Here is a 17,569-nt window from a genome sequence, read left to right on the forward strand (position 1 = left end):
TCGGCTGCTTTTTCCTGCCCTTCTTGGGGAAACCTCGGGGGGCTCTGCCTTTTGCACAAGGAGCGAGTGCACCAGCCTCCGCTTCTTCAGCTGCTGGCACCAAGAGAATTTCAAAGGAGATCAAGTGTCCTAATCTGAGAGCAGAGTCTGCAGGCGTGGCTCTGGAAACCACTTTGCTCTCTCTTTCAGCAATTTGTTCCTTCTTTGACCACAAAACACTCTGACAGGGGCTCTACAGTGCTTAGACTGAATTTCTTTCTGTCCCACCGTGCTGCTGGGACTGCTGCTGTCAGACGAGGAGCAGCACCGCTCATTCCTCCAGCGAAAGGAGCTTGCTTACAAGGCACGCTTGCTTCCTTGCAGCTCAGTCCTTGTGTTGCTGCAAGCTCCTGCGGTGGCTGTCTGTATAGAGCACCAGCTTGCCTGGCTCATGCTTGGTACCTGCGCTCTCAGGCACAAAGCACCGTCCTTGTGGGGCTGTCGGGGCACTTCAGAGACATCCTGATGGAATGTGTGACCCCCAGCCACTGGAGACAACAAACGACATCAACTTGAAAGTAAAATTGCCGTGGTTTCCTAGATCACATCTCCCTCCCGCTGCCCAGACAGAGCCCTCCGTTGCAAAGGAGGGGAAGCCACTTACTCTCTTTAAGAATTGCTCCCAGCTCACCTAAAGGGCTGCACACATTTGCTTGCTAGGTGCAAAGTGCCTCCCTACCCTGCTTGTGGGGACACGCTGGCCTTGGGCAGGGAACAGACCGAGCTGCCTCTGCTCACTCTGGACCTGCTGAAGTGTGTGCCACTGGCACAGGGCGTTAGGCTGTCCATGCGTATTCTGCTCATATTTTTGGAGCTCTTTGCAGAGATGCTATCGTATAGCTCAAGGGCATGGTGCAAAGCACTGAGACTTGGGGTAGAATTACAAGGGCGCTCAGTGGGACTGACTGTGTGGTGTGCCAGAGGGTCTGTTATGGAGTTACACCTGATGGTTAATATTTGCCACCCGCTATCACTGCTCAACGGGAAATGCAGTGTGTTTTTTATATGCTTCAAGAGAAGAGGTGAATGAAGTGTCCTGATTACCATAATCCAGTGACTGCCGGGCAAGGTTACCTTTATTTTCTACACAGCTATTGATTGGGAAGGACTGCAGGCTGACCAGGCTCGGGGAAGGACCTCCTGCAGTAAGGCTTTATTACCAGCCTGGAGTACTTCACAAAGAATCACAGAAATTCTAGGTTGGACGAGACCTCAAGATCATCGAGTCCAACCTCTGACCTAACACTAACAGTCCCCACTAAACCATATCCCTAAGCTCTACATCTAAACGTCTTTTAAAGACCTCCAGGGATGGTGACTCCACCACTTCCCTGGGCAGCCCGTTCCAATGCCTAACAGCCCTTTCAGTAAAGAAGTTCTTCCTAACATCCAACCTAAAACTCCCCTGGCACAACTTTAGCCCATTCCCCCTCGTCCTGTCACCAGGCACGTGGGAGAACAGACCAACCCCCCCCTCGCTACAGCCTCCTTTAAGGTATCTGTAGAGAGCAATAAGGTCGCCCCTGAGCCTCCTTTTCTCCAGGCTGAACAAGCCCAGCTCCCTCAGCCGCTCCTCATAGGACTTGTTCTCCAGGCCCCTCACCAGCTTCATCGCCCTTCTCTGGAATCTCTTGAGCACCTCGATGTCCTTCTTGTAGCGAGGGGCCCAAAACTGAACACAGTACTCAAGGTGCGGCCTCACCAGAGCCCAGTACAGGGGGACGATCACCTCCCTAGCCCTGCTGGCCACACTGCTTCTTACACAAGCCAGGATGCCGTTGGCCTTCTTGGTCACCTGAGCACACTGCTGGCTCATATTCAGCCGACTGTCCTCCAATACTCCCAGGTCCTTCTCCACCAGGCAGATTTCCAACCACTCATCTCCCAGCCTGTTGCTCTGCTTGGGGTTGTTGCGCCCCAGGTGCAGGACCCGGCACTTGGCCTTGTTGAACTCCATGCAGTTGACCTCAGCCCATCGGTGCAGGCTATCCAGATCCTCCTGCAGAGCCTTCCTACCCTCAAGCAGATCAACACACGCACCTAACTTGGTGTCATCTGCACATTTACTGAGGGTGCACTCAATGCCCTCATCCAGATCATCAATGAAGATATTAAAGAGGACTGGCCCCAGTACTGAGCCCTGGGGGACGCCACTAGTGACTGGCCTTGACAAGTGACAAGTCTTTGTGTCAGTAAGAATTGCTCAGCAAGAATATTTTATGGCCTTTTCACTTGAAAGAGAGATGATCTTCTGATTGCTCTTCACCAGGGGTACTGAGGCAACCTGGCCCAGGCTGGGGCCCCAACCTGTTGGGTTCTTGCTGTACAGGTGCAGAATGAAAGCAGCTCTTGAGAGCACAACATTCCCAATACAAAAGAGTAAGGTTAACATTTGCCCTCTTTACAAATTGCTCCCAGCTCTCCTAGAGGGCTCCACACATTTTCTTTCTAGGTGCAAAGTGCCTCCCTGCCCTGCTTGTGGGGATCACAGAATCAATCCCAGAACTGTAGGGGTTGGAAGGGACCTGGAAAGATCATCGGGTCCAACCCCCCTGCCAAAGCAGGTTCCTCAGCGGGCAGGCAGCACAGCCCTAGCCAGACCCCAGCACGCTCGCACAGCTGCCTGGCACGGCCCCGCAGCCCTGCCCAAACACCTGGGCACCTTTTCCACCGCCCGGCCTGGGCCTGGGCTCCACATCACCTGCTGCCACCCCCCGCGGATGGGGATGGGGATGGGGATGGGGATGGGGATGGGGATGGGGATGGGGATGGGGATGGGGATGGGGATGGGGATGGGGATGCAGCGCCCATGGCACAGCAGGCAGGGGGTGCCCCATGTCACAAAGGGGCGGGGACAGAACGCTGGCCCCAACGGCCACGCAGCCCTGCCATGGCTGCCCGTGCTGACGGGGAGGCTGCTCAGCTGCCTGCTCCTGCTTCAGCCTCAGCTCTGGACACAAACTCCACCAGAGGAACTCAGCTCCTCTCTCCTCTCTCTTCAGGCCCTCCCCTCAAATGGCTCTCAGCGCCCTGCAGCACACGGACCCAACTAAACCATGGCCCGCTCCTGGCCGCTCCTTGCCAGCACTGGGCCAGACAATTCTCCATGCCCTACAGGACAGGTAAGATCGCCCCAACCCACACCCACCAGGCTGCAACAGCAAGCAGGAAGGTGACAGAATCGGGCCAGGACGGGAGTCAACCGTTGCATCAGGATGACGGGGCACGGACAGCCTTGGTGAGTCGCTAGAGACCCTCGGGCACAGAGGCAGGGGCTGCCCATGGTCACAGGGGGATGCTGCTCCCTTTGGTGTTTCTTCTCCTTCAGCTAGAAACACACAGGGATGAGACCACACCACAGCAGACTCCTGGCCGCTCTCCGCTTGAGAACCTGTACAGAAAGAATGCCGACACTCTACCGGACAGGTAAGCTACCCCCAACACATTCCCCAGCACGGTCTCACCACACTAAGTGGGAACGGGACACATTGAAGCTACAACAAACATCTCCTGGACATCAGGAAGATGTGAGATGGATGGCACTATTTGGAGACTGGGAGAGACTCACACAGGGAAGAAGGGACGGCTTCTGATGCTGACAGGGAGTGGCTCCTTGGTTTGTTGCCTCCTCTATTACAGCTGGACACACTGACAGCGAGCAAATGAAGCCATGGCACACTCCTGGCCTCTCCCTTTGAGAAGTCATCTAGAAATGTGTCAGCGTTCTCCAGGACAGGTAAGATAGCCCCAACCCACACCCCACCACAGTCTCAGAGTAAGCAGGACAGTGACACGCTCAGGCCAGGACAGCAGTGACCACTCCATCAGGACGACGGGACACGGACAGCCTTGGTGAGACGCTAGAGACCCTCGGGCACAGAGGCAGGGGCTGCCCGTGGTCACAGGGGGATGCTGCTCCCTTTGGTGCTTCTTCTCTTTCAGCTGGAATCACACGGTGGTGTGACCAGACTGCAACACAATCCTGGTCTCTCTCTCCTTAAGAACTCAGCTGGAAGGGAGAGCTGCCAACGCTCTCCAGGACAGGTAAGATCACCCCAACCCACACCCACCAGGCTCTAACAGCAAGCCGGAAGGTGACACGATCCGGCGGGGACACCAGGGACCGCTCCGTCAGGATGACAGGAGACAGACGGATGTGGTGAGATGCTCAAAACCCTCGGGCACAGAGGCAGGGGCTGCCCGTGGTCACACGGGGATGCTGCTCTGTTGTTCCTTCTCTTCTTAAAGCCAGAAACAGACAGCGATGGGACCAGACCATGGCACACTCCTGGCCTCTCTCCCCTTGACACCTCAGCTGGAAAATGTGTCAACGCTCTACAGGACAGATAAGCTACCCCCAGCCTATTCCCCACCATGGTCTCAGCGCCTGTGCAGTTGGTAAAACATGGGTAATTCTTGGTCAACACAGAGCAGCTGGATGGACGGCACTGTTGTGAGGCTGGGAGAGTCTTAGGCTGGGAGGCAGGGGCTGCTCCTGGCCACAGGGGAAGGCTGCTGCCCTTTGGCTTTCTCTCTTACAGCTGGAAACACACACGCTCTAAGATGTGTGTCTGGGGATGGGACCAGAACACGGCACAACCTGGCCTCACTGCCCTCGACCACTCAACTGAAAGGAAGAGCTGCCATCGCTCTCCAGGACAGGTAAGATCGCCCCAACCCACACCCAACATGGTCCACAGCAAGCAGGAACGTGACAGAATCGGGCCAGGACAGAAGTGACCTCTCCATCAGGACGACGGGACACAGCCTCGGTGAGTAGCTGGAGACCCTCGGGCACACAGGCAGGGGCTGCCCGTGGTCACAGGGGCTGCTGCTCTGTTTGGTGTTTCTTTTCTTTCAGCCACAAACACAGCGATGAGACCACACCACAGCACACTCCTGGTCACTCTCCCATTGAGAACTCAGACAGAAGAGCTGCCAGCGCTCTCCAGGACAGATAAGATCGCCCCAACCCTTTCCCCACCACAGTCTCACTGCCTGCGGGAAGGTGATGGGCCTGGCCCAACACGGCTGACTCTTGGCCATGAGGGAGACCCGGGATGGACAGCCTTGCTGTCAGGCTCACAGAGCCTCTCCCGGGGATACAGGGGCTGACCCTGGCAACAGGCTGGGGCTGCTCTTTTGGATCATTTTCCTTTCGCACCCCATCACAGAGCCCCGAGCACAACAACGGCTGCCACTGTCCTCTTCCTCCGCGGCCGCTGACCTGAAGGCTGGGGCAGCGTTCTACACCCACAGCCACCAAAGGAGCAGGAAGCACACAAGGATCCCGTCCCTACCCGGCCATGGGCCTACAAGCACACCAACGGGCCCCGCAGCTATGGACCAAGAGAGCTCAGCACGCCTCCGTGCCACCCCACCCCACCCCACTCCACCCCTCTCAAACCTTGCTGAAATAAAGCTTCTGATTCACAACCTCATCGGCTGCTTTTTCCTGCCCTTCTTGGGGAAACCTCGGGGGGCTCTGCCTTTTGCACAAGGAGCGAGTGCACCAGCCTCCGCTTCTTCAGCTGCTGGCACCAAGAGAATTTCAAAGGAGATCAAGTGTCCTAATCTGAGAGCAGAGTCTGCAGGCGTGGCTCTGGAAACCACTTTGCTCTCTCTTTCAGCAATTTGTTCCTTCTTTGACCACAAAACACTCTGACAGGGGCTCTACAGTGCTTAGACTGAATTTCTTTCTGTCCCACCGTGCTGCTGGGACTGCTGCTGTCAGACGAGGAGCAGCACCGCTCATTCCTCCAGCGAAAGGAGCTTGCTTACAAGGCACGCTTGCTTCCTTGCAGCTCAGTCCTTGTGTTGCTGCAAGCTCCTGCGGTGGCTGTCTGTATAGAGCACCAGCTTGCCTGGCTCATGCTTGGTACCTGCGCTCTCAGGCACAAAGCACCGTCCTTGTGGGGCTGTCGGGGCACTTCAGAGACATCCTGATGGAATGTGTGACCCCCAGCCACTGGAGACAACAAACGACATCAACTTGAAAGTAAAATTGCCGTGGTTTCCTAGATCACATCTCCCTCCCGCTGCCCAGACAGAGCCCTCCGTTGCAAAGGAGGGGAAGCCACTTACTCTCTTTAAGAATTGCTCCCAGCTCACCTAAAGGGCTGCACACATTTGCTTGCTAGGTGCAAAGTGCCTCCCTACCCTGCTTGTGGGGACACGCTGGCCTTGGGCAGGGAACAGACCGAGCTGCCTCTGCTCACTCTGGACCTGCTGAAGTGTGTGCCACTGGCACAGGGCGTTAGGCTGTCCATGCGTATTCTGCTCATATTTTTGGAGCTCTTTGCAGAGATGCTATCGTATAGCTCAAGGGCATGGTGCAAAGCACTGAGACTTGGGGTAGAATTACAAGGGCGCTCAGTGGGACTGACTGTGTGGTGTGCCAGAGGGTCTGTTATGGAGTTACACCTGATGGTTAATATTTGCCACCCGCTATCACTGCTCAACGGGAAATGCAGTGTGTTTTTTATATGCTTCAAGAGAAGAGGTGAATGAAGTGTCCTGATTACCATAATCCAGTGACTGCCGGGCAAGGTTACCTTTATTTTCTACACAGCTATTGATTGGGAAGGACTGCAGGCTGACCAGGCTCGGGGAAGGACCTCCTGCAGTAAGGCTTTATTACCAGCCTGGAGTACTTCACAAAGAATCACAGAAATTCTAGGTTGGACGAGACCTCAAGATCATCGAGTCCAACCTCTGACCTAACACTAACAGTCCCCACTAAACCATATCCCTAAGCTCTACATCTAAACGTCTTTTAAAGACCTCCAGGGATGGTGACTCCACCACTTCCCTGGGCAGCCCGTTCCAATGCCTAACAGCCCTTTCAGTAAAGAAGTTCTTCCTAACATCCAACCTAAAACTCCCCTGGCACAACTTTAGCCCATTCCCCCTCGTCCTGTCACCAGGCACGTGGGAGAACAGACCAACCCCCCCCTCGCTACAGCCTCCTTTAAGGTATCTGTAGAGAGCAATAAGGTCGCCCCTGAGCCTCCTTTTCTCCAGGCTGAACAAGCCCAGCTCCCTCAGCCGCTCCTCATAGGACTTGTTCTCCAGGCCCCTCACCAGCTTCATCGCCCTTCTCTGGAATCTCTTGAGCACCTCGATGTCCTTCTTGTAGCGAGGGGCCCAAAACTGAACACAGTACTCAAGGTGCGGCCTCACCAGAGCCCAGTACAGGGGGACGATCACCTCCCTAGCCCTGCTGGCCACACTGCTTCTTACACAAGCCAGGATGCCGTTGGCCTTCTTGGTCACCTGAGCACACTGCTGGCTCATATTCAGCCGACTGTCCTCCAATACTCCCAGGTCCTTCTCCACCAGGCAGATTTCCAACCACTCATCTCCCAGCCTGTTGCTCTGCTTGGGGTTGTTGCGCCCCAGGTGCAGGACCCGGCACTTGGCCTTGTTGAACTCCATGCAGTTGACCTCAGCCCATCGGTGCAGGCTATCCAGATCCTCCTGCAGAGCCTTCCTACCCTCAAGCAGATCAACACACGCACCTAACTTGGTGTCATCTGCACATTTACTGAGGGTGCACTCAATGCCCTCATCCAGATCATCAATGAAGATATTAAAGAGGACTGGCCCCAGTACTGAGCCCTGGGGGACGCCACTAGTGACTGGCCTTGACAAGTGACAAGTCTTTGTGTCAGTAAGAATTGCTCAGCAAGAATATTTTATGGCCTTTTCACTTGAAAGAGAGATGATCTTCTGATTGCTCTTCACCAGGGGTACTGAGGCAACCTGGCCCAGGCTGGGGCCCCAACCTGTTGGGTTCTTGCTGTACAGGTGCAGAATGAAAGCAGCTCTTGAGAGCACAACATTCCCAATACAAAAGAGTAAGGTTAACATTTGCCCTCTTTACAAATTGCTCCCAGCTCTCCTAGAGGGCTCCACACATTTTCTTTCTAGGTGCAAAGTGCCTCCCTGCCCTGCTTGTGGGGATCACAGAATCAATCCCAGAACTGTAGGGGTTGGAAGGGACCTGGAAAGATCATCGGGTCCAACCCCCCTGCCAAAGCAGGTTCCTCAGCGGGCAGGCAGCACAGCCCCAGGCAGACCCCAGCACGCTCGCACAGCTGCCTGGCACGGCCCCGCAGCCCTGCCCAAACACCTGGGCACCTTTTCCACCGCCCGGCCTGGGCCTGGGCTCCGCATCACCTGCTGCCACCCCCCGCGGATGGGGATGGGGATGGGGATGGGGATGGGGATGGGGATGGGGATGGGGATGGGGATGGGGATGCAGCGCCCATGGCACAGCAGGCAGGGGGTGCCCCATGTCACAAAGGGGCGGGGACAGAACGCTGGCCCCAACGGCCACGCAGCCCTGCCATGGCTGCCCGTGCTGACGGGGAGGCTGCTCAGCTGCCTGCTCCTGCTTCAGCCTCAGCTCTGGACACAAACTCCACCAGAGGAACTCAGCTCCTCTCTCCTCTCTCTTCAGGCCCTCCCCTCAAATGGCTCTCAGCGCCCTGCAGCACACGGACCCAACTAAACCATGGCCCGCTCCTGGCCGCTCCTTGCCAGCACTGGGCCAGACAATTCTCCATGCCCTACAGGACAGGTAAGATCGCCCCAACCCACACCCACCAGGCTGCAACAGCAAGCAGGAAGGTGACAGAATCGGGCCAGGACGGGAGTCAACCGTTGCATCAGGATGACGGGGCACGGACAGCCTTGGTGAGTCGCTAGAGACCCTCGGGCACAGAGGCAGGGGCTGCCCATGGTCACAGGGGGATGCTGCTCCCTTTGGTGTTTCTTCTCCTTCAGCTAGAAACACACAGGGATGAGACCACACCACAGCAGACTCCTGGCCGCTCTCCGCTTGAGAACCTGTACAGAAAGAATGCCGACACTCTACCGGACAGGTAAGCTACCCCCAACACATTCCCCAGCACGGTCTCACCACACTAAGTGGGAACGGGACACATTGAAGCTACAACAAACATCTCCTGGACATCAGGAAGATGTGAGATGGATGGCACTATTTGGAGACTGGGAGAGACTCACACAGGGAAGAAGGGACGGCTTCTGATGCTGACAGGGAGTGGCTCCTTGGTTTGTTGCCTCCTCTATTACAGCTGGACACACTGACAGCGAGCAAATGAAGCCATGGCACACTCCTGGCCTCTCCCTTTGAGAAGTCATCTAGAAATGTGTCAGCGTTCTCCAGGACAGGTAAGATAGCCCCAACCCACACCCCACCACAGTCTCAGAGTAAGCAGGACAGTGACACGCTCAGGCCAGGACAGCAGTGACCACTCCATCAGGACGACGGGACACGGACAGCCTTGGTGAGACGCTAGAGACCCTCGGGCACAGAGGCAGGGGCTGCCCGTGGTCACAGGGGGATGCTGCTCCCTTTGGTGCTTCTTCTCTTTCAGCTGGAATCACACGGTGGTGTGACCAGACTGCAACACAATCCTGGTCTCTCTCTCCTTAAGAACTCAGCTGGAAGGGAGAGCTGCCAACGCTCTCCAGGACAGGTAAGATCACCCCAACCCACACCCACCAGGCTCTAACAGCAAGCCGGAAGGTGACACGATCCGGCGGGGACACCAGGGACCGCTCCGTCAGGATGACAGGAGACAGACGGATGTGGTGAGATGCTCAAAACCCTCGGGCACAGAGGCAGGGGCTGCCCGCGGTCACACGGGGATGCTGCTCTGTTGTTCCTTCTCTTCTTAAAGCCAGAAACAGACAGCGATGGGACCAGACCATGGCACACTCCTGGCCTCTCTCCCCTTGACACCTCAGCTGGAAAATGTGTCAACGCTCTACAGGACAGATAAGCTACCCCCAGCCTATTCCCCACCATGGTCTCAGCGCCTGTGCAGTTGGTAAAACATGGGTAATTCTTGGTCAACACAGAGCAGCTGGATGGACGGCACTGTTGTGAGGCTGGGAGAGTCTTAGGCTGGGAGGCAGGGGCTGCTCCTGGCCACAGGGGAAGGCTGCTGCCCTTTGGCTTTCTCTCTTACAGCTGGAAACACACACGCTCTAAGATGTGTGTCTGGGGATGGGACCAGAACACGGCACAACCTGGCCTCACTGCCCTCGACCACTCAACTGAAAGGAAGAGCTGCCATCGCTCTCCAGGACAGGTAAGATCGCCCCAACCCACACCCAACATGGTCCACAGCAAGCAGGAACGTGACAGAATCGGGCCAGGACAGAAGTGACCTCTCCATCAGGACGACGGGACACAGCCTCGGTGAGTAGCTGGAGACCCTCGGGCACACAGGCAGGGGCTGCCCGTGGTCACAGGGGCTGCTGCTCTGTTTGGTGTTTCTTTTCTTTCAGCCACAAACACAGCGATGAGACCACACCACGGCACACTCCTGGTCACTCTCCCATTGAGAACTCAGACAGAAGAGCTGCCAGCGCTCTCCAGGACAGATAAGATCGCCCCAACCCTTTCCCCACCACAGTCTCACTGCCTGCGGGAAGGTGATGGGCCTGGCCCAACACGGCTGACTCTTGGCCATGAGGGAGACCCGGGATGGACAGCCTTGCTGTCAGGCTCACAGAGCCTCTCCCGGGGATACAGGGGCTGACCCTGGCAACAGGCTGGGGCTGCTCTTTTGGATCATTTTCCTTTCGCACCCCATCACAGAGCCCCGAGCACAACAACGGCTGCCACTGTCCTCTTCCTCCGCGGCCGCTGACCTGAAGGCTGGGGCAGCGTTCTACACCCACAGCCACCAAAGGAGCAGGAAGCACACAAGGATCCCGTCCCTACCCGGCCATGGGCCTACAAGCACACCAACGGGCCCCGCAGCTATGGACCAAGAGAGCTCAGCACGCCTCCGTGCCACCCCACCCCACCCCACTCCACCCCTCTCAAACCTTGCTGAAATAAAGCTTCTGATTCACAACCTCATCGGCTGCTTTTTCCTGCCCTTCTTGGGGAAACCTCGGGGGGCTCTGCCTTTTGCACAAGGAGCGAGTGCACCAGCCTCCGCTTCTTCAGCTGCTGGCACCAAGAGAATTTCAAAGGAGATCAAGTGTCCTAATCTGAGAGCAGAGTCTGCAGGCGTGGCTCTGGAAACCACTTTGCTCTCTCTTTCAGCAATTTGTTCCTTCTTTGACCACAAAACACTCTGACAGGGGCTCTACAGTGCTTAGACTGAATTTCTTTCTGTCCCACCGTGCTGCTGGGACTGCTGCTGTCAGACGAGGAGCAGCACCGCTCATTCCTCCAGCGAAAGGAGCTTGCTTACAAGGCACGCTTGCTTCCTTGCAGCTCAGTCCTTGTGTTGCTGCAAGCTCCTGCGGTGGCTGTCTGTATAGAGCACCAGCTTGCCTGGCTCATGCTTGGTACCTGCGCTCTCAGGCACAAAGCACCGTCCTTGTGGGGCTGTCGGGGCACTTCAGAGACATCCTGATGGAATGTGTGACCCCCAGCCACTGGAGACAACAAACGACATCAACTTGAAAGTAAAATTGCCGTGGTTTCCTAGATCACATCTCCCTCCCGCTGCCCAGACAGAGCCCTCCGTTGCAAAGGAGGGGAAGCCACTTACTCTCTTTAAGAATTGCTCCCAGCTCACCTAAAGGGCTGCACACATTTGCTTGCTAGGTGCAAAGTGCCTCCCTACCCTGCTTGTGGGGACACGCTGGCCTTGGGCAGGGAACAGACCGAGCTGCCTCTGCTCACTCTGGACCTGCTGAAGTGTGTGCCACTGGCACAGGGCGTTAGGCTGTCCATGCGTATTCTGCTCATATTTTTGGAGCTCTTTGCAGAGATGCTATCGTATAGCTCAAGGGCATGGTGCAAAGCACTGAGACTTGGGGTAGAATTACAAGGGCGCTCAGTGGGACTGACTGTGTGGTGTGCCAGAGGGTCTGTTATGGAGTTACACCTGATGGTTAATATTTGCCACCCGCTATCACTGCTCAACGGGAAATGCAGTGTGTTTTTTATATGCTTCAAGAGAAGAGGTGAATGAAGTGTCCTGATTACCATAATCCAGTGACTGCCGGGCAAGGTTACCTTTATTTTCTACACAGCTATTGATTGGGAAGGACTGCAGGCTGACCAGGCTCGGGGAAGGACCTCCTGCAGTAAGGCTTTATTACCAGCCTGGAGTACTTCACAAAGAATCACAGAAATTCTAGGTTGGACGAGACCTCAAGATCATCGAGTCCAACCTCTGACCTAACACTAACAGTCCCCACTAAACCATATCCCTAAGCTCTACATCTAAACGTCTTTTAAAGACCTCCAGGGATGGTGACTCCACCACTTCCCTGGGCAGCCCGTTCCAATGCCTAACAGCCCTTTCAGTAAAGAAGTTCTTCCTAACATCCAACCTAAAACTCCCCTGGCACAACTTTAGCCCATTCCCCCTCGTCCTGTCACCAGGCACGTGGGAGAACAGACCAACCCCCACCTCGCTACAGCCTCCTTTAAGGTATCTGTAGAGAGCAATAAGGTCGCCCCTGAGCCTCCTTTTCTCCAGGCTGAACAAGCCCAGCTCCCTCAGCCGCTCCTCATAGGACTTGTTCTCCAGGCCCCTCACCAGCTTCATCGCCCTTCTCTGGAATCTCTTGAGCACCTCGATGTCCTTCTTGTAGCGAGGGGCCCAAAACTGAACACAGTACTCAAGGTGCGGCCTCACCAGAGCCCAGTACAGGGGGACGATCACCTCCCTAGCCCTGCTGGCCACACTGCTTCTTACACAAGCCAGGATGCCGTTGGCCTTCTTGGTCACCTGAGCACACTGCTGGCTCATATTCAGCCGACTGTCCTCCAATACTCCCAGGTCCTTCTCCACCAGGCAGATTTCCAACCACTCATCTCCCAGCCTGTTGCTCTGCTTGGGGTTGTTGCGCCCCAGGTGCAGGACCCGGCACTTGGCCTTGTTGAACTCCATGCAGTTGACCTCAGCCCATCGGTGCAGGCTATCCAGATCCTCCTGCAGAGCCTTCCTACCCTCAAGCAGATCAACACACGCACCTAACTTGGTGTCATCTGCACATTTACTGAGGGTGCACTCAATGCCCTCATCCAGATCATCAATGAAGATATTAAAGAGGACTGGCCCCAGTACTGAGCCCTGGGGGACGCCACTAGTGACTGGCCTTGACAAGTGACAAGTCTTTGTGTCAGTAAGAATTGCTCAGCAAGAATATTTTATGGCCTTTTCACTTGAAAGAGAGATGATCTTCTGATTGCTCTTCACCAGGGGTACTGAGGCAACCTGGCCCAGGCTGGGGCCCCAACCTGTTGGGTTCTTGCTGTACAGGTGCAGAATGAAAGCAGCTCTTGAGAGCACAACATTCCCAATACAAAAGAGTAAGGTTAACATTTGCCCTCTTTACAAATTGCTCCCAGCTCTCCTAGAGGGCTCCACACATTTTCTTTCTAGGTGCAAAGTGCCTCCCTGCCCTGCTTGTGGGGATCACAGAATCAATCCCAGAACTGTAGGGGTTGGAAGGGACCTGGAAAGATCATCGGGTCCAACCCCCCTGCCAAAGCAGGTTCCTCAGCGGGCAGGCAGCACAGCCCCAGGCAGACCCCAGCACGCTCGCACAGCTGCCTGGCACGGCCCCGCAGCCCTGCCCAAACACCTGGGCACCTTTTCCACCGCCCGGCCTGGGCCTGGGCTCCGCATCACCTGCTGCCACCCCCCGCGGATGGGGATGGGGATGGGGATGGGGATGGGGATGGGGATGGGGATGGGGATGGGGATGGGGATGGGGATGGGGATGGGGATGCAGCGCCCATGGCACAGCAGGCAGGGGGTGCCCCATGTCACAAAGGGGCGGGGACAGAACGCTGGCCCCAACGGCCACGCAGCCCTGCCATGGCTGCCCGTGCTGACGGGGAGGCTGCTCAGCTGCCTGCTCCTGCTTCAGCCTCAGCTCTGGACACAAACTCCACCAGAGGAACTCAGCTCCTCTCTCCTCTCTCTTCAGGCCCTCCCCTCAAATGGCTCTCAGCGCCCTGCAGCACACGGACCCAACTAAACCATGGCCCGCTCCTGGCCGCTCCTTGCCAGCACTGGGCCAGACAATTCTCCATGCCCTACAGGACAGGTAAGATCGCCCCAACCCACACCCACCAGGCTGCAACAGCAAGCAGGAAGGTGACAGAATCGGGCCAGGACGGGAGTCAACCGTTGCATCAGGATGACGGGGCACGGACAGCCTTGGTGAGTCGCTAGAGACCCTCGGGCACAGAGGCAGGGGCTGCCCATGGTCACAGGGGGATGCTGCTCCCTTTGGTGTTTCTTCTCCTTCAGCTAGAAACACACAGGGATGAGACCACACCACAGCAGACTCCTGGCCGCTCTCCGCTTGAGAACCTGTACAGAAAGAATGCCGACACTCTACCGGACAGGTAAGCTACCCCCAACACATTCCCCAGCACGGTCTCACCACACTAAGTGGGAACGGGACACATTGAAGCTACAACAAACATCTCCTGGACATCAGGAAGATGTGAGATGGATGGCACTATTTGGAGACTGGGAGAGACTCACACAGGGAAGAAGGGACGGCTTCTGATGCTGACAGGGAGTGGCTCCTTGGTTTGTTGCCTCCTCTATTACAGCTGGACACACTGACAGCGAGCAAATGAAGCCATGGCACACTCCTGGCCTCTCCCTTTGAGAAGTCATCTAGAAATGTGTCAGCGTTCTCCAGGACAGGTAAGATAGCCCCAACCCACACCCCACCACAGTCTCAGAGTAAGCAGGACAGTGACACGCTCAGGCCAGGACAGCAGTGACCACTCCATCAGGACGACGGGACACGGACAGCCTTGGTGAGACGCTAGAGACCCTCGGGCACAGAGGCAGGGGCTGCCCGTGGTCACAGGGGGATGCTGCTCCCTTTGGTGCTTCTTCTCTTTCAGCTGGAATCACACGGTGGTGTGACCAGACTGCAACACAATCCTGGTCTCTCTCTCCTTAAGAACTCAGCTGGAAGGGAGAGCTGCCAACGCTCTCCAGGACAGGTAAGATCACCCCAACCCACACCCACCAGGCTCTAACAGCAAGCCGGAAGGTGACACGATCCGGCGGGGACACCAGGGACCGCTCCGTCAGGATGACAGGAGACAGACGGATGTGGTGAGATGCTCAAAACCCTCGGGCACAGAGGCAGGGGCTGCCCGCGGTCACACGGGGATGCTGCTCTGTTGTTCCTTCTCTTCTTAAAGCCAGAAACAGACAGCGATGGGACCAGACCATGGCACACTCCTGGCCTCTCTCCCCTTGACACCTCAGCTGGAAAATGTGTCAACGCTCTACAGGACAGATAAGCTACCCCCAGCCTATTCCCCACCATGGTCTCAGCGCCTGTGCAGTTGGTAAAACATGGGTAATTCTTGGTCAACACAGAGCAGCTGGATGGACGGCACTGTTGTGAGGCTGGGAGAGTCTTAGGCTGGGAGGCAGGGGCTGCTCCTGGCCACAGGGGAAGGCTGCTGCCCTTTGGCTTTCTCTCTTACAGCTGGAAACACACACGCTCTAAGATGTGTGTCTGGGGATGGGACCAGAACACGGCACAACCTGGCCTCACTGCCCTCGACCACTCAACTGAAAGGAAGAGCTGCCATCGCTCTCCAGGACAGGTAAGATCGCCCCAACCCACACCCAACATGGTCCACAGCAAGCAGGAACGTGACAGAATCGGGCCAGGACAGAAGTGACCTCTCCATCAGGACGACGGGACACAGCCTCGGTGAGTAGCTGGAGACCCTCGGGCACACAGGCAGGGGCTGCCCGTGGTCACAGGGGCTGCTGCTCTGTTTGGTGTTTCTTTTCTTTCAGCCACAAACACAGCGATGAGACCACACCACGGCACACTCCTGGTCACTCTCCCATTGAGAACTCAGACAGAAGAGCTGCCAGCGCTCTCCAGGACAGATAAGATCGCCCCAACCCTTTCCCCACCACAGTCTCACTGCCTGCGGGAAGGTGATGGGCCTGGCCCAACACGGCTGACTCTTGGCCATGAGGGAGACCCGGGATGGACAGCCTTGCTGTCAGGCTCACAGAGCCTCTCCCGGGGATACAGGGGCTGACCCTGGCAACAGGCTGGGGCTGCTCTTTTGGATCATTTTCCTTTCGCACCCCATCACAGAGCCCCGAGCACAACAACGGCTGCCACTGTCCTCTTCCTCCGCGGCCGCTGACCTGAAGGCTGGGGCAGCGTTCTACACCCACAGCCACCAAAGGAGCAGGAAGCACACAAGGATCCCGTCCCTACCCGGCCATGGGCCTACAAGCACACCAACGGGCCCCGCAGCTATGGACCAAGAGAGCTCAGCACGCCTCCGTGCCACCCCACCCCACCCCACTCCACCCCTCTCAAACCTTGCTGAAATAAAGCTTCTGATTCACAACCTCATCGGCTGCTTTTTCCTGCCCTTCTTGGGGAAACCTCGGGGGGCTCTGCCTTTTGCACAAGGAGCGAGTGCACCAGCCTCCGCTTCTTCAGCTGCTGGCACCAAGAGAATTTCAAAGGAGATCAAGTGTCCTAATCTGAGAGCAGAGTCTGCAGGCGTGGCTCTGGAAACCACTTTGCTCTCTCTTTCAGCAATTTGTTCCTTCTTTGACCACAAAACACTCTGACAGGGGCTCTACAGTGCTTAGACTGAATTTCTTTCTGTCCCACCGTGCTGCTGGGACTGCTGCTGTCAGACGAGGAGCAGCACCGCTCATTCCTCCAGCGAAAGGAGCTTGCTTACAAGGCACGCTTGCTTCCTTGCAGCTCAGTCCTTGTGTTGCTGCAAGCTCCTGCGGTGGCTGTCTGTATAGAGCACCAGCTTGCCTGGCTCATGCTTGGTACCTGCGCTCTCAGGCACAAAGCACCGTCCTTGTGGGGCTGTCGGGGCACTTCAGAGACATCCTGATGGAATGTGTGACCCCCAGCCACTGGAGACAACAAACGACATCAACTTGAAAGTAAAATTGCCGTGGTTTCCTAGATCACATCTCCCTCCCGCTGCCCAGACAGAGCCCTCCGTTGCAAAGGAGGGGAAGCCACTTACTCTCTTTAAGAATTGCTCCCAGCTCACCTAAAGGGCTGCACACATTTGCTTGCTAGGTGCAAAGTGCCTCCCTACCCTGCTTGTGGGGACACGCTGGCCTTGGGCAGGGAACAGACCGAGCTGCCTCTGCTCACTCTGGACCCGCTGAAGTGTGTGCCACTGGCACAGGGCGTTAGGCTGTCCATGCGTATTCTGCTCATATTTTTGGAGCTCTTTGCAGAGATGCTATCGTATAGCTCAAGGGCATGGTGCAAAGCACTGAGACTTGGGGTAGAATTACAAGGGCGCTCAGTGGGACTGACTGTGTGGTGTGCCAGAGGGTCTGTTATGGAGTTACACCTGATGGTTAATATTTGCCACCCGCTATCACTGCTCAACGGGAAATGCAGTGTGTTTTTTATATGCTTCAAGAGAAGAGGTGAACGAAGTGTCCTGATTACCATAATCCAGTGACTGCCGGGCAAGGTTACCTTTATTTTCTACACAGCTATTGATTGGGAAGGA

At 56.3% G+C, this 17,569-nt stretch overlaps 3 long non-coding RNA genes across 3 annotated transcripts; all 3 read left to right on the forward strand.

Annotated features, from left to right (window-relative positions):
* Positions 1–2,817: 2,817 nt before the first annotated feature.
* LOC119716577 (uncharacterized) lies at positions 2,818–5,480 on the forward strand. The gene is made up of 2 exons (XR_011808352.1): positions 2,818–3,465; positions 3,679–5,480. It is a non-coding gene; the product is annotated as an uncharacterized lncRNA (long non-coding RNA).
* A 1,618-nt stretch (positions 5,481–7,098) lies between these two features.
* Positions 7,099–10,942, forward strand: LOC140002184 (uncharacterized). The gene is made up of 2 exons (XR_011808353.1): positions 7,099–8,927; positions 9,141–10,942. It is a non-coding gene; the product is annotated as an uncharacterized lncRNA (long non-coding RNA).
* Positions 10,943–13,741: 2,799 nt separating this feature from the next.
* LOC140002185 (uncharacterized) lies at positions 13,742–16,422 on the forward strand. Its single transcript, XR_011808354.1, has 2 exons — positions 13,742–14,407; positions 14,621–16,422. It is a non-coding gene; the product is annotated as an uncharacterized lncRNA (long non-coding RNA).
* The last annotated feature ends 1,147 nt before the right edge of the window (positions 16,423–17,569 follow it).

This window comes from Anas platyrhynchos, chromosome 3, assembly GCF_047663525.1.
Source record: "Anas platyrhynchos isolate ZD024472 breed Pekin duck chromosome 3, IASCAAS_PekinDuck_T2T, whole genome shotgun sequence".
NCBI classification, from domain to species: domain Eukaryota; kingdom Metazoa; phylum Chordata; class Aves; order Anseriformes; family Anatidae; genus Anas; species Anas platyrhynchos.